This window comes from Rhinoraja longicauda, chromosome 22, assembly GCF_053455715.1.
Source record: "Rhinoraja longicauda isolate Sanriku21f chromosome 22, sRhiLon1.1, whole genome shotgun sequence".
Lineage (NCBI taxonomy): Eukaryota > Metazoa > Chordata > Chondrichthyes > Rajiformes > Arhynchobatidae > Rhinoraja > Rhinoraja longicauda.
Window position 1 is genome coordinate 28,369,057 of NC_135974.1, and position 17,874 is coordinate 28,386,930.

Consider the following 17,874-nt stretch of genomic DNA (forward strand, 5'->3'; position numbering starts at 1 on the left):
ATATATTTATATATACATGCTTACAATCAAGCCGTCCACAGAGGCAGGATGAAGGGTATAACACAGTGCAAGATAACGTCCAATAAAGTTTGATTAAAGATAGTTTGAAGGTATCACAAAATGCTGGAGTAACTCAGCAGGTCAGGCAGCATCTCAGCAGAGAAGGAGTCTGAAGAAGGGTCTCGACCCGAAACGTCACCCATTCCTTCTCTCCTGAGATGCTGCCTGACCTGCTGAGTTACTCCAGCATTTTGTGACACCTTCGATGTGTACCAGCATCTGCAGTTATTTTCCTACAAAGATAGTTTGAAGGTCTCCAAAGAGGAATCAGCCATGATCACATTGAATGGCGGTGCTGGCTCGAAGAGCCGAATGGCCTACTCCTGCACCTATTGTCTATTGAACCCACAACTGTCTAACCAAAATACGAGATTGCTTCTAGATTATATAGTGTCGATGGAAAGAGAGTGGCCTGTCACTTAATTGTGTTTTCATTCAATCCACACATTGAGGTAAACATATTGAATATGCATTCTCTGAACAATTACATGTACTGTGGATTATCAGATTTACACAATAGAATGGAATAGAATGGAATACTTTATTGTCACATGTGGCAAGGCACCGTGAAATTCTTTGCTTGCAAACCCAAGGTATGCTAATAGTCGCCACATAAATGGCGCTGACAAAGTTACAAAGTACCCCCTGCCTGCTCCTCCCTTGTTCTCCCACCCCCCCCCCCACACCAGTTCCCCCACACTGGGACCCATTGTCCATTGTTCTTCCCCCTCCCTCACGACGATCCCCCCACGTCGGTTTCTCCGTTGTTCTTCCCCTCCCCTCATCACGGCGGTCCCTCCATGCTTTCACGGTTTATAAGAATGCACCAAAGTCTTGGTTAAGGTTATTTATTTATTGGTCCACCTTTTACATCTATACTCTCCACACATGGTAGGCACACCAATTACCATTACATTTTAACAAGAGGCTTTTGTTATAAGACATTTGAGTTTTATTTTTTGGGGTTTGGAAGAATTATCTTGGTGGATAACTAATCAATGATTGAGAATGGTTGTATTTTTTGCCAGGATAAATTTTCTATCTGCCTCTTATGCTGCGAGACTGCCAAGTCTTCATTTTGACATCTTGAATCGTTAAACGTTTATCTGTTACTACCATATAATCTCCAATGCACAACATGGTCAAAGAAAAATGTTAGGCTCAACATATCTCAAAAAAAATCCTTTGTATTTTTTTCACCCATATGCCTTAATGTGAGGTGACACATGTCAGAACATATGACAGAAACACAATAATCTTGCATGCACATGATACTGCTGGAACATCAACTTGAACTATTTTGCACAGTGGCGCAGCAGTAGAGCTGCTGACTCACAGCGCCAGAGACCCGGGTTCGATCGTGACTACGGGTGCTGTCTGTGTGGAGTTTGTACGTTCTCCCTGTGACTGCGTGAGTTTTCTCCAGTTTCCTTTCACGACCCAAAGACCTGCAGGTTTGTAGGTTAATAGGCTTCTGTAAAAATTGCCCCTAGTGTGTAGGATGCAAAAGTGGGATAACATAGAACTAGTGGGTGATTGGTGGCATGGACTCAGTGGGCTGAAGGGCCTGTTTCCATGCAGTATCTCTCAATTCTAAATATTATCCCTTCTCCAATATTATACATCTCTATTGAATTAAATGCAAGTTTTAAGATCTACTTGAGGGGATTCAATTGGTTTCATGCTGTGATCTCATTGAAATTATTGGAACCAACTCAGTGCAGTGGAGTTGCATGCAGACATGATACCGTATTGCATGTTTAGCACAGATACCAGAGGGCAGATTTTCTTCCCGTAAATGCTAAACGATTCCCACTTTGATAGGGGAATAGATGGAAGGATTCCTTAATGAGGAAATAATGAAACCAAAATGTAAGGGTGCCATCTGAAATGAAAAGATTATTTAAAATTTGATCTAGATTGAATAAAAACGGCTGCAATTATACCACTTATGTTGAATTCGAGGACACAGGATGTTGGTAGAAACTTAGCCACGGAGAAAGACGCTTAGGGAAATTGGATGGCCACCAAAAATGGGTGGGGAGACTGATTAACCTCTGCTGGTTCATTGCGAGGCAGACAAGACGCCAAGTTAATAATGCCTGTTCATTGAAATAATTCCTGCCTGCAGTCAATGCAAACAAGTCAGCAGGGTGCAAGGAACATCGTGAGTGAAATGCAGTGGGCAGAGCTAGATTGTTGATTGAAGGCGTCTTTTTTTAAAGAGGCGGTGAGCTGTGGGTGGAGCAGGTATTGGTGGCTGTGTGGCCAGGAGAACCTGATTCAGGAGATGATGAAGAGTTGGGCAGAGGGTGGGAGGGAGGGGCGATAGTGCGCTGCATTGGAGATTTGATGGTGGATATGGAAAGTTGGAGGGATTATTTCCTCATGATGCAGGGAGCCAGTCACATGCTTAATAGATAATAGGATTAAAAAGCCACAGGGTTCAATGGCAGGAGTTACACCTAGAACACGTGCCGAAAGAGGTTCTAAACTCTGACGTGCATTTGATTAATATAAAGCCTTGAATGTGTGGTGTGATGCAATATAGGAGAAGCGGTGAAGTGGTGAATGTCTGAGGTGAGTGAGACGCTTGGTCTTAGTTTAGTTTAGTTTAGTTTAAGTTGAGAGATACATCGTGGAAACAGGCCCTTCGGCCCACCGAGTCCGCGCCGACCACGATCACCCGTATACTAGATCTACCCTAAATATTAGGGACAATTTACAGATGCCAATTAACCTGCACACTTGCGTGTCTTTGGAATGTGGGTGGAAACCGGAGCACCCGGAGAAAACCCACCCAGTCACAGGGAGAACGTACGAACTCTGTACTGACAGCACCTCTAGTCAGGATCGAACCGTGGACTATCAAATGGCTCATCCTACCAAACGTCTCACTCACCTCAGACATTCACCACTTCTCCTTTATTCCACCGCACCACACGTTCAAGGCGTCGTATTAATCAAATGCACTTCAGAGTTTAGTTTAGATTAGAATTTAGAGATCCAGCATGGAAACAGTCTCTTCAACCCCCCCAAGTCCACGCCAACCATCGATCACCTGCTCATACTAGGACGATGTCACCCCACCTTCTCATCCACTCCTTACACACTGGGGGCAATTTTGAGGAGGCCAATTAACCAAACAATCCCGCACGCCTTTGGGATATGGGAGGAAACCGGAGCACCCGGAGGAAACCCGGGTGGTCACAGGGAGAATGTGCAAACTCCACACAGACAGCACCCAAGGTCAGGATTGAAACTGGGTCTCTGGCGCTGTGAGATAGCACCTCTACCAGCTGCGCCACTGCGCCGGCCCTACTTAATCCTGCTGCCCATCTCATATCCGTATATTGCATCTTGCACAGTGACAACGTGCAACATAATTCATTGTGTGACAACGTGTTGAAAGTTAGGAGAGGGTCCTGACTGATGGAGATCATCGTTACGTGAGCAGGGGGAGGGGGTGTGGGGGGGGGGGGGGAGGGATGGGTGAGGGGTGAGAGGATGTTCATCTGAAATTCATCAATTATGTAGCCACTTCCAGGCAGATTGTGTAACATTCACTGTCACAGTTCTCTCTTTCTTCTGGAAATCAAATTCAGTAGAAACGAACCGCAGGGGGGTTAGACACCACAGAATGTTCTAACCGTTTAACGGAAAATTGCTGAGTCTGTCGTCTCTGGTAGGATTGCATCAATTGAACTACAGTAAACACTCCTTAGAAAGGACCATAGGAGAGGGAATGGTGTCCGTTATTGCCGATTGTCCGCTATAACTAGGCAAGGTATCATCATTGTATCATTGCACTGCTGGAGGAGGTTGTCGAGGCAGGTGCTATCACAAAGTTTAAGAAAATTTAAGACAGGTACATGGATAGGACAGGTTTAGAGTGCTGTGGGCCAAACTCAGGCAGGTGGGACTAGTGTAGATGGGACATGTTGGTCAGTGAGGGCAAGTTGGGACGATTGGTCTGTTTCCATGCTTTATGACTCTAAGTAGTGGAATCAAACAACTGCAGTTGCTGGTTAATATATGAAAGGACACAAAGTGCTAGAGTAACTCAGCGGGTCAGGCAGCATCCCTGGAGAACATGGATAGGTGATGTTTCGGGTTGAGACCCGGTATTGGGCCAGGAATCCAGGTGAGCTGGCGGCCGGGGGAGAAACATGGATCGGTGGGGTCAATGATCGCAGGTAAGGGTCACCGGTGTTGGTGGTAGCCTGGGCTGTAAGCGGCCGGAGACGGTGAGGGCCACGGGTGATACGGGCAGCCAGGGCTGTAAGTGGCAGGGGAGGTGGTGCGAGCCGGGGATGACATTGACAGCTGTCGGTAGGTCCGCCCACTATACCCAAAACCCGTTATAAAGAGGTAAGTTAAAACAAGGGTTTATTGTACTCCTAATATCCCACACACCATTTTGCTCTGCATCCTGCAAGTTACCCTGGCCTAAATGGCAGCACGGTGGCGCGGCGGTAGAATTACTGCCTTCCGGCGCCAGGGACCCAGGTTCGATCCTGACTGCGGGTGCTGTCTGTATGGAATTTGTACGTTCTCCCCGTGACCTGCGTGGGTTTTCCCCTGGATCTCTGCTTTACTCACACACACTAAAGGCGTACAGGGTTGTAGATTAATTGGCTTGGTATAATTGTAAATTGTCACCAGTGTGTGTAGGATAGTGCTAGTGTACGGGGATTGCTGGTTGGCACAGACTCGGGGAGGCCGAAAGGCCTGTTTCTGCGCTGTGTCTCTAAACTAAACTAAACTAAACTAAACTAAACTAAAATGCTTCAATTGCTGCCATTAAATCAACATTACACATTAACAATATTTGGCTTCATTACTTCTTCTGATGGATGTTCCCTCTGCCCTTGCCAATGTTGTGTCCTACCTGATTAGCTGTACAAATATGTGCATGCACCACAGATGTTCTCTTGGCACTCTAAGTACAGATTATCCAAAGCAGGTGAGGTAACAATTCCAATCCATTGCTTTCTTTGGAGACACAAGGGACTGCGGATGCATATTTACAAAAAAAGACGCAAAATTCTGGAGAATCTCAGCTGGTCAGGCAGCATCTCTGGAGAACATAGATGGATGTAGGAAGGAACTGCAGATGCTTGTTTAAACCAAAGACCGACACAAAAAGCTGGAGTAACTCAACGGGACTGGCAGCATCTCTGGAGAGAAGGAATAGGTGATGTTTCAGGTCGACACCCTTCTTCAGACTAGTTAGGGATAAGGGAAACGAGAGATATAGTTGATGATGTAGAGAGATAAAGAACAATGAATGAAAGATTTGTGCGATGGGTGACGTTTTGGGATGGGACCCTTCTTCAGACACCTCCTCAGTCTGTATGAAATCATGAGAGGAATAGATCGGGTAGACGCACAGAGTCTCTTGCCCAGAGTGGGGGAAGCGAGAAACAGATGGCATAAGTTTAAGGTGAAGGGAAAGATTATGTAGGAATCTGAGACGTAACTTTTTCACACAAAGGGAGGTGGGTGTATGGACCGAGATGACGGAGGAAGTAGTTGAGGCAAGGACTATCGCAACGTTTACGAGGCAATTAAACGGGTACATGGGTTGTATAAGAAAATAACTGCAGATGCTGGTACAAATCGAAGGTATTTATGGGTTGGACAGGTTTAGAAGGATATGGGACAAATGCAGACAAATGGGACTAGTGTAGATGGGGCCTCTCGGTGTGGGCAAGTTGGGCCGATGGGCCTGTTTCCAATCTGATGCCCTGTCCCGAAATGTCACTTATCCATGGTCTCCAGAGATGCTGCCTGACCTGCTGAGTTACTCCAGCACTTTGTGTCTTTCATTGCTCTCTTTGTTTCATAACAGTTCATTACATGACTTATTATTTCAGAAACCCTGTCCTACACATTTCTGCAAATATTGTATGTTGCAGCATGTTCAATATCCCAGGGAAAGCATGTGCCATTAACACTTCTGCAGATTGTGCGGTACTAGAAATTTGGAACGTTTTAATAGTTCGCGCAGTTCTAGATTCTGTGGAATGAGCAAGCACCTGGTATAAATTTGAGCGGCTCCTTTTTATAGTGGTCTTTAACCTGAAGAAATTTATGCGTTAATATTTATTGAGATGATGTTGATGATGGAGTCCAACATTATATTTTTAAGAGTAGACATCAAATAAGAAAACAATAAATTTGTTTGTATGTGCCCAACAGGTTAAAGGAATGTTAAGGAGTATAGTGATATGTTGATTATAAGGATCTCGAGGTATGAATTCAAATCCTGAAACAGTACCCAGGGAATTTAAATTCATTTAATTAAATGAATCTGGAATAAAAATATTATGCCTTAAAATTGGATTACAGAACTCTGTCTTTATGGACTAGGTAATGTTCGTTAGCACATGCCGACCCTTTTGGCGTTTAAGGTGGTTACTGATTGACGTCATCTCTTATGGAACGCTTGTTTGGAGTGTTGACAGCTGAAATTGGACACATTTTTCTAGAATAGTCATGGCTTTTCATAGGGAACCATGTTTTTATATCATTACATTCAATGCAGCTGCACTATTTAAAGGGCTACTCACTCACTTGACCCTTTCTGCAGTCTACACATTGGAGGATGTCCTAGATATATGAGGCTGACGTGAGAAGATCTGCTGGTTCTGTCACTTCTGAACTTATCATAGAGTCATAGAGAGTCATAGTTATTCAGTGTGGAAACGGGCCCTTCGGCCCAACTTGCCCACACCGACCAACACGTCCACCTACACTAGTCCCACTTGCCTGCATTTGCCCCATATCCCTCTAAACCTGTCCTATCCATGCACCTGTCTAATTGTTGCTTAAACGTTGCGCTAGTCCTTGCCTCAACTATCTCTTCCGGCAGTTTGTTCCATACACCCACACCCCTTTGTGAGTATCTCTGCTCTATAGATGTCTTTGTGGGTGACATGCCCATGGACCACAGGGCAGGGTGAGAAGAAGACCACAGGTCTGCACACCCTACCTCCCAAGAATGAATCAGGGAAGCACTAGCTCCAACTCCATTGGGTGCAATGTTTCTGGAGGCTGAGGGCATTGGTGCCAGTTGTGATGGAGATTCGTGACCATCCTCAGGCTGAATTCCAGTTCTACCGAAACAGGCCGCCATCACCGTGAACCTGCTCACATCTGGACCATTCCAGCAGACGGTGGTTGATCTTTGCCCTGTTCCCCCATTGCTCCATTAGTGAATGCATGGGTCCTCTCCCTTTCAAGGAAAAGATACTTTGTCTCTACTTCCTGAACCAGAGACCATCAAGCTGAACACGCACATAGACCGGTGAGATTTGAACTTTCTGCAGTCTACTGCAGAACATTATGGAGCCTGTCCTAAGTAAACAAGGCTAAGGTGAGATCATCATAAAGAAAGCCCATCAATGCCTTTGCTTTCTTAGAAGATTGAGGAGATTTAGTATACTCCCTTGAGCTTTTACAGGTATCTGGTAAAGGGCATATTGACTGGGTGCATCACAGCCTGGTGCAGCAACTCAAGCGGCCAGGAATGAAGGAGATTACAAAAAATGGTGGACACTGCCTGGTCCATCACAGGTCCTGACCTCTCCACCATCGAAGGGATCTGCAGGAGGCACTCCATCAAAAAGGCAGCCAGCATCATCAAGACCCCACACCTCCCTGGCCACGTTTTCATTTCACTCTTTCCATCAGGAGGAAGGCAGAGGAGTCTGAAAACCATGACCTCTAGGTCCAGGAAGCAACTTCTTCCCAACAACCTATTGAACACTATAAGCTGCAACTAAACTACGAGCTACAAACTGTCTTGGTTGCACTTGGGACTTTGAGCTTTTGGTTTGTTTTAGTTTACTGTAGTTTAGAGATACAGCGTGGAAACAGGCCCATCGGCCCACCGAGTCCGTGCCGACCAGCGATCACCCGTACACTATTTCTATCCAATACACTAGGAACAGTTTACAGATGTTAATTAGCCCAGAAACCTGCATGCATTTGGAATGTGGGAGGAAACCGGAGAAAACCCACAGGGAGAACGTACAAACTCCATACATACAGCACCCGTAGTCGGGATCGAACCCGGATCTCTGGCATTGAAGGGCAGCAACTCTACCGCAGTGCCACTGTGCTGTCCCAATAGTTGCACAAATATTGATTTTTTAAATTCATTGAACTTTTTTTGTTTGTTTATTATGTTATCCATTGAGTACTGTGTTTACTGACCTCATATGCTGCAGCAAGTCAGAATTTAATTGTTCCACATCGGCTCCAATGACAATTAAACTCTCATGACTCTTGACTTTTCAAGGCTCAGGAAGTGATAGGCTGCTCAGATGTAGTACTTGTGGATCCTCTTCAGAACTAGAGGCACTGAGTAAACTGCAAGGGTTGTCAGTCTATGAGTGTGCAACTTGTGAACCATGAGGAGAAATTTATGACAGCCAATGCCACATTTTTCAAGGGTTGATATGATTTATTTTTGTCAGGCAGTTTAAGTTGCTTGCTGTTCTATGTCACCGCTCCACACAGAAGGTAGTGTCTTAAGGGAATAAGAGCTATCTTATCATTCTTATCATTATCCCATCATTATATATAACCCATTGTTAAGGCTGGTAGAGCTGCTGCCTCACAGTGCCAGAGATCCGGGTTCGATTCTGACCTCGGGTGCTGCCTGCGTAGAGTTTGCAAGTTCTCCCTGTGACGGGATCGGATTCCTCCGGGTACTCCGGTTTCCTCCCACATTCCAAACAGGTTTGCAGGTTAATTTGGCTTCTGTAAATAGCTCCCAGTGTGCAGGCACTACTTGCGAGAGTGGGATAACATCGAACTCGTGTGAACGGGTGATCGACGACCAGCGTGGACTTGGTGGGCTGAGGGGCCTGTTGGCATAATGTACAGAGCAGACATTGTGGGCCGAAAGGCCAATTCCTATTGCTGCGCTGTCCTATGCTCCATGTTCCACGGATGCCTGGCAGTAAGTAACTGCTGGGGCGGACTGTATCCTTTAAGGGTTGGGAAATTGAACCAATTTGTGAGGGAAAGGGTTGGCAAGTGCATGGCACTAAGCCACTAATTATCATGATTTGTACATTAGCAATTTAACAGCAGTGTTCCATTCTCAAAATGCCTTCAATAATTTCCCCGTTACCATGTCTAATGTGCACCCTGAAGAATCGCAACAGGCTAAGTCTGTGCACTGAAGGTTTATTGTTCCTAGTTAGGTGTTACTGAGCACCAGTGCTCGTAACACTGACCACAAAATGACTGGAGTGTCATTAAAAAAAACTCCTCCTGATTCAGAGAGGAGGAATGTTTGATGTCCATACCAGGATCTCCAATTTGTGGTAAAGCCACAGCAACATGGCTGCATTTAAACTGCCCTCAGTAAGGTGCAGCCAGCTATTCCAAGGGCAATTAGGAGCTGGCCGTGCAAATTACGGCCACATTCTGACAGAGAATATTTTTTAAAAGGAAGAAAGGTTTTTATTGGAGCTCATTAATTGATTTTATTGAACTTTTGGAGATACGCAGTTGACTACGAGAAGAATTCAAGCGAGCTATTTTGAGGGAGCAAGAGAATCGATGCCTGGAGGAAGAGAAAGCAGATAGAAGTTCACCTTCCCTTTCTAATTGTTTTTAATTATTTTAACAGAAGGATGACAAGAATAATAAGTGGAGATAAATAGGTTACTTAAGATGGTGTATTATTCTAGGAATAATCAGCAGAAGCTTTTCAAGACGCAGGAGGTAACGACAGTTCTGAACTCAAGAGTCAAGAGTCAAGTGTGTTTTATTGTCATATGTCCCAAACAGAACATGACACAACACCACAGAATATGTAAACAATATAATAAATGAAAGTTCAGTGTGTGTGTGTATGTGTGTATGTGTATATATATATATATATATATATATGTGTGTGTGTGTGTGTGTGTGTGTGTGTGTGTGTGTGTAGGAAAATAACTGCAGATGCTGGTACAAATCGAAGGTATCACAAAATGCTGAAGTAACTCAGCAGGGCAGCAGCATCTAGGATATCTTAGATGCTGCCTGACCTGCTGAGTTACTCCAGCATTTCGTGATATATATGTGTGTGTGTGTGTGTGTGTGTATACACACACACACACACACACACACATAACACATATATATATATATATATAGATATATATATACTGAACTTTCATTTATTATATTGTTTGCAGAGTATATGTTTACATATTCTGTGGTGTTGTGTCATGTATATATATATATATACACATTAAATAATAGTATTAAATAAATAAATAAGCAAACAAATAAATCAGATAAATAAACAAATACCTGTGTGTATATATGTGTGTGTGTGTATGTATATATATATATATATATATATGTGTGTGTATATATATAATAATAGTACTATCAATAAATCAGATAAATAAGCAAATACATATGTGTGTGTGTATATATATATTTATATATATATATATATACACACACACACACACACACACACACACACACACACACACACACACACACACACACACACACATATATATATATATATATATATATACACACAAATATATATATAGCTGGGGCCCATGCGAGTGCCTGTGGCTACACCTTTGATTTGGAGGAAGTAGGAGAAGTCGAAGGAGATGTTGTTGAGTGTGAGGTGAGTTTGTAGAGGGACGTAGGCTGGTTCTGTGGTCGAGAAAGAACCGGAGGGCTTTAGGCCCTTCCAGATGGGGGATGGAGGAAGAGAGTGACTCTCTTGTCAGGAGAATGGTGTGGTGGATGTGATTCAGGTGATCAGTGATAGTTCAGGATTGTGAGCGTACACTGGAGATGAATGGGTGTTGTAATCAGTAGGGCGGGAGATGGGTTGTAGTCAGAATATAAGCTGGCAAATAATTTACTTAAAGGTGGCCTACCTAAGTCAGATATTTATTGTCAGGCTGGAGCCTATCAAGGGAGATCCTCTTACATTCGCACAGAAGCAAAGCCTTGCAAGCCCTGTGAAAGACTTGTTCTACAGGATGGGCTTGTGCTGAATGCGGACTATTAAACACAACTATAAATCCTGGCAATTTTCATGTCTGGGGTCCTTCATATGTTAAAAAATTGGACATACAGGGGAATAATAAAACATATGTAAGGTATGGTGGCGCAGCGATTGGAGGTTTCTGCCTTCTAAAATGGCGCCATGACATACTACAGTTTTTAGGGTCGAGTGGTCTATCTTGTTCTGTTCTATTATCTTTGATCCTGACTATGGGTGCTGTTTGTATGGAGTTTGTACGCTCTCCCCGTGACCTGCGTGGATTTTCCTCGGGAGCTCCGGTTTCCTCCCACACTCTAAAGACGTACAGGTTTGTAGGCTGATTGGCTTGATAAAATTGTAAGTTGTCCCTAGTGTGTGTAGGATAGTGTTCGTGTGTGGTGATCGCTGGTCGGCACGGACTCGATGGGCTGAAGGGCCTGTTTCCGTGCTGTAGCCCGAAATAAAAGACAGCAAATCCCTGATCTTTGTGGAAAGACGATTGAGTGGCACGGAAATGTGCCTCTTCTAGGGACAACAATGAAACAACTGGAAGGAATCCAAAATGTAGAAGCAAAGAACTGCAGATGCTGGTTTATACCAAAGATAGACACGAGGTGCTGGAGTAACTCAGTGGGTCAGTGGAGGGAAGGTTTCAGGTCGTGTCACATATCCTTTTCCTCCTGAGATGCTGCCTGACCCACCAAGTTACACCAGCACTTTGTGTCAATCTTTGGGAGGAATCCATTTGGCTTTTGGTTTTTTGCAAGTTTCTGCAAGAACTAAGCTGCCAGACTCAAAGCAGCTAGACTCACTTTCTGCAAACCACTCTAATTATTTGATCATGTTTGGCTGTTGTGAATCCCCACTTCGTTCCTTGTCCCCTGTGACTGGACCCAGGTTCGTTGACTTCCCAATGTGCTCCCATTTTCTTCATGACCCTTGCTGGGTAATGAACCATCTCAAAATCAGGGAGAATATTTCTGTTATTTTGCCCTTGGAGGCCAGAGGTGATTTGTAATGCGAGACAGATGGAAAATACTTACATTTGTCTCTTGCCCTTGGAGGAGAATAAAGTCCTGGCCTAGCCAACTGCTCCCCATAACATGCACCCTTGAGACCTGGCAGCAGACTCAGGGACTTGCAGTCTTGCTTGGAGTTTCGAACTTAGAATTAAATAAAGTTGCCGAAATTCTGAGGTGAATTTCAAAACAAATATTTGAAACAAAAACCCTCCACGCTTGTCTCTTGTGAGGTAATATAGATGGGCAGTGGAACATGTTCCCCAGGTCTATTGATGCCACAAAGCATATGTTAAAATTTACCCAAAGGAAAGATTTTCAAGTTAAACGATTTAATGTAGCACATGGGTATAATAAAAGAAATGCTGGCAGCTTGCTTGAGCGTGTAATTAGAGGACTAATGACAGGCTTACAGTAGAATTAAATCCTGACTGTACAATAATACCCTAAGTTGATGGCTTCAATCATTGTACCAAACTCTGTCATTCCTATAACCTTCAAGGTGACAGTATTTTACAGCTCCTGCCCTGGATTCCACTCATTATTTCCACAACGTTGTGTTAGGGTTCACGAGCATTTGCGTGTCCAAAGTGTGTACACCGATATCTTTCAACATTTTTAGTGCATGGTGGTTAAAGCCTTGGGGTTTAATCATGAAATGAGTGCAGATTTCAGCAGTGTTTCTGATAAAAGTGAGGGCGCTGGTTTCTTGGTTGCTGTGAATGTGGCGTGTGAAAATATGGTGGGAGAACTGGGTTTTCACAGGAAGAGAAATGCTGTGTTCTAAGTGACAGCAGCTGGTCTCCTTGATGTGCTGCTGTACATAAAGGGAGAAGCATGTTTAAAGAAAATGTTGGTGACGTTAAAATTGTTTTTCTCTCTCTGTTTTATGGGCACAGAACAGTGGTGCTTATTTTTACAGTTTTGGTTAATTAGGAGTAAAGATGAACAGTGGGTCATAAGTTCATACGTCATAGAAGCAGAGTTAGGCCAATCGGGACATCAGGTCTACTCCGCCATTCGATCATGGCTGGTCTATCTATCCTTCTCAATCCATTCCCCTGCCTTCTCCCCATATCCCCACCCCAGACACCTGTATTCATCAAGAGTCTGTCAATATCTGCCTTAAAAATACCCATTGACTTGGCCTCCACAGCATTCTGTGGCAATGAATATCTCAGAATAAAGGGACATTCCTTTAGAAAGGAGATGAGAAGGAACGTTTTTAGTCCGAGGGTGGTGAATCTGTGGAGTTCATTGCCACAGACGGCTGTGGAGGCCAAGTCAGTGATATTTCTACTGTGGAGATTGACAGTTTCTTGATTAGTAAGGGTGTCAGGGGTTATGGGGCGAAGGCCTTATTCTACTCCTATCACTTATGAACTTATCAACTCAGCCGCTGTGGATTTGGTCTTCTGTGCAGGTGAAGGTGACTGTTAAGATTGGCTGGTCTTCTTCTGAGGCAATTGCTTGCATTGCTTCTGGTCTTCTTGTGTGGATTCTGAGGTGGCTCAGACACCATTGAGGGAACTGCAGACTCCTCTGTAGATGGGGCAGGAGGTATCTAGTTGTTGGGAAAGTAGGTTGTTTGAGACGGAACGCTTGTTTTCTTTCTGCAGAACTTGTGTGTGTTCTTGATACGTGGGCTCGAGGTTTTAGCTTTTAGCCTCAGAGGTAGTATGGAAACAGGCCTTTCAACCCATCGAGTCCACACTGACCAGCGATCACCCTTACACCAGTTCTATCCTCCTCACCAGAGACAATTTACTGAAGTCAATTAGCCTACAAACCTGCACATCTTTGGAATGTGTGAGGAAACCGGAGCACCCGGAGAAAACCTCGCGGTTTACAGACAGCACCCATAGTCAGGATCGAACCTGGGTCTCTGGCACTCCAAGGCAGCAACTCTACCACTATGTCACTTCAGCATTTGTCCTGAAAATTCGTTCTCCACTTTGAGTAGTCACGGGGTGTACAACACACTGTCAGACTGAGCCAACAGGTTCATTCTACATTTGCTTGCATAAACAGTATATCTGCATTTGATGGAGACATCTTGGAACAAAATCAAAATAATATTCCAACGTGCTTCACATGAATGAGTATAAATCACAGAAACGTATTGAGAAGCACTGGCTGTTCCACGCCAAACTAAAGACATTTTCTCGTTGAAGTGTAACCAAATTGAGAATTCCTCACGGAGTTCAGCAGCAGATCCCACATTTACTGTAGTTTCCCAGCAATTTCTCTGGAGAGTATGTCGACTGAACTATTTGCCAGCGATCATGTATGTAGGAGGGAATGGGAAGCCCACTGCCAAATTCTGGCCCATCATGTTCTAAAATAATACTGGTAAAAAATTACTTTTACAAATGCAGTCCACTAATGGAGTGCAATTATAATGTTATCAGGAAACTGCCGTATGTCTCGAAATCCTTTACTTTAAGAGTAAAATGGAATTACTTGATCTAAGTTAAATCTACAATAGTATCACAGCAGTGCTGCGCACTCCGGTTAGATACAGTAAATGATTTTGCATGGATTTAATTTAGATCATGCTCTTTTTATGAAAGAATGCTTCTGGGGTGGTGATGGGCACCAATCAGCTAATCGAGGAAATTAGTGAGGAAGATTGAAGAAGCGAGTTGGTGTGAGGTTTTAGTGGTTGTGGCAAATGATCGGCCAATATATGCCATGCCTGATTACCATACAGTTGTGCACCACAGAGAGGAAAATGGGGAAATTGACTGATTCAATATCAATTTTTTTCAATTCAATTTAAAAACTTTATTGGCATGATAAGATACATCGTTATATTGCCAAAGTATAGAACATAACATACATATTTAAAATGCATGAATATAAATACAAGTATACAATGCATGGGTAGATATGCCCCTGTACATATATATATATATATATATATATACACGCAATAGATTTATAGCCTTTTATAGATTGCTACTCGTTCTTGCAATTGTAAGCAGTACAACAAGGTAGCAAGTTCACTCCCTTTCCACAGTTGCAAATAAAAACAAAATATTTTTTAATGAGATTTTTGAAGATAGCAGAGAAGATTATACCACTACAGTGTCTAGCAGGAGTTCTGGAGGTGAGGACGTGGGGTGCATTTGGTACGTTATCAGTTCAATTCAGAAATGAAGGATAACGAGATAACGAGATAAAGGCTCTGCTAAATTAAACCCTAACCCTAACATTAACTCTGTTTGTTTTTCTACAGATTCTGCCTGATCTGCTCAGCATTTCCTGCGTTTCTTGTTTTTATTTTGGATAAAATAGAATTTGGGCAAGATAAATGATTGAAGACTTTGTGGGCACAGTGGTAGAGTTGATTGATGTCTTACAGTGCCAGAGATCCAGGTTCGATCCTGACTACGAGTGCTGTCTGTACGGAATTTGTACGTTCTCCCTGTGACCTGCGTGGGTTTCCTCCGGGTGCTCCAGTTTCCTCCCACACTCCAAAGACTTACAGGTTTGTAGTTTAATTGGCTTTGGTAAAATTGTAAATTGTCCGCAGTGTGTAGGATGGTGCTCGTGTAAGGGGATTGTGGGTCGGCATAGACTCAGTGGGCCGAAGGGCTGTTTACGTACTGTATCTTTAAAGTCTAAAGACAGAGGATTCATTGACACATAGGGGAAAGAATGCCTTCGTTTGACACAAGAACTCGCCTAGATAAGTTTCCTCCCACCTCAGTAATGTTTGTCTGAACGAACCATCTGACTTCATCGGTTTTTCTATGTCTGGTATTTTTAGTGAGAACATGCAACCAATGAATATGCATCAATTTTAATTCATTGGCACATTGGGAGCCCGTGCAACTGAGCAAGTAAGGGTGGTGTTTGAGGGATGGATACGAGTGAATACTATACAGGTCATACAGATGTAACATATTTGCTTAAGAGCTTAGTATTTAATCTGTCATGTTGATGGAGGGTACAATCAGTGCCTAATTTGTGATGTTATGCACCAGTTGGGTCTCGACCCGAAACGTCACCCATTCCTTCTCTCCAGAGATGCTGCCTGTCCTGCTGAGTTACCCCAGCATTCTGTGTCTATCAACTGTGCGCTGGTACTTCTATAAAGTTAAACCAGGTCTTTGAGGGTCAGGATGAGACTCGGATCGATTGGTTGCATGTTCTCACTAAAAGTACCAGACATAGAAAAACCGATGAAGTCAGATGGGTCGTTCAGACAAACATTACTGAGGTGGGAGGAAACTTATCTAGGCGAGTTCTTGTGACAAACGAAGGCATTCTTTCCCCTATGCGTATAAGGCCCTGCCACAACTTGCACATACATCAAAGGGGAAGGTGGAGTTCACATCATGCGTGACTCATGCTTTTCTACCTTGTGCCGTGAAGGTCTTTAGTATTAAAGACCTATAGTTAATTCAGAATGATGCCTGCCCAGGTTAAATGCCTGCACTGAAGTTTTGCCTGCCTGCCCCACCCACCCACTGTCTCGAAGCTCATAAGTTCATAATTTCATGTTTTAGGAGCAGATTTAGGCCAATCGGCCCATCAAGTCTATTCTGCCATTCAATCATGGCTGATCTATCTTTTCCCCTGAACCCCATTCTCCTGCCTTCTCCCCATAACACCTGACACCCGTACTAATCAAGCCATTAGGTTGTTCCAAATTCCGGGATTTTTAGGTGCTAATTTCTTCCAGTGAAAAACTGGGAGCCTGATGTCATCATTCACAGTTCTCTCCATTTGCAATCCTTGTTAAAATGTGGGTCTTTCATTTTTTTTTCCATCCCTTCCGATATCTCTTATTTACATCTCCCACACACCTTGGAACATGTGCCAACACACATGCATTGTTTGGTATCAAACCTCTGTTCCTTCTAAAATCTCCAGCTGTGCCATGTCCCAAGTATTGGCAAGTGTTTTTGTACAGAAGATATGCTTGTAATGTTAATCACATTTCTGGTTTTCTGCTGGTGGCCACAGCAGTACTGATGATCCAACACCAGCCTCTTCGACTTACAGATGCCATTATCTATGGATACTATTCTTGCGGCCCTTGAGCATGTTGGTTACTTAAAAAGCAAAACTCCCTTGAATGCACCAGCTCCAGTTTCAGACCTTAAAATTGGTAATTGTTGGAAAGAAAAGTAAACCTTCTTTAGACTTTACACTTTGGAGACACAGCGTGGAAACAGGACCTTTGGCCCACCGAATTCGCGCTGACCAGCGATCAACCCTTACACCAACACTATCCTACATACTAGGGACAGTTTTTTACAACTTATCGAAGCCAATTAACCAACAAACCTGTACATCTTTGGAGTGTGGGAGGACATTTTAATTCACATTATATTGGGAGCCACCAGCTACCCAGATGGCATTTTCATGACTGGAAAGACCAAACAGGAATGTAGAAGGAGAATCTAAGGGTGCACTGTGATGATATCAAGAAGTAGTTGAAGAAAGGCAAGTACGTGTGGGTTGGGTCATGATTAGTCCACCTTGCTTACAAGTTAGACGCCTAAGGACTGCATGCAGTTGACAAGGTTGGTGCAGTGTTGGATGCAGCTACTCCAAGCAACTTGACAGAGTGGAAGACCTCCATGGATCCGTTCATTATGAAGTACAATGTGCGAATATGTGAGGATGTCCACTGTAGAAGGAGAAGGAAAAAGCGACATTGTTTAAATAGAGTAAGACTGCAAAATGTGGTAGTACAAAGGGATGTGGGAGTTTAAGAACATGAAACACAAATGTTAGCATGTAGGT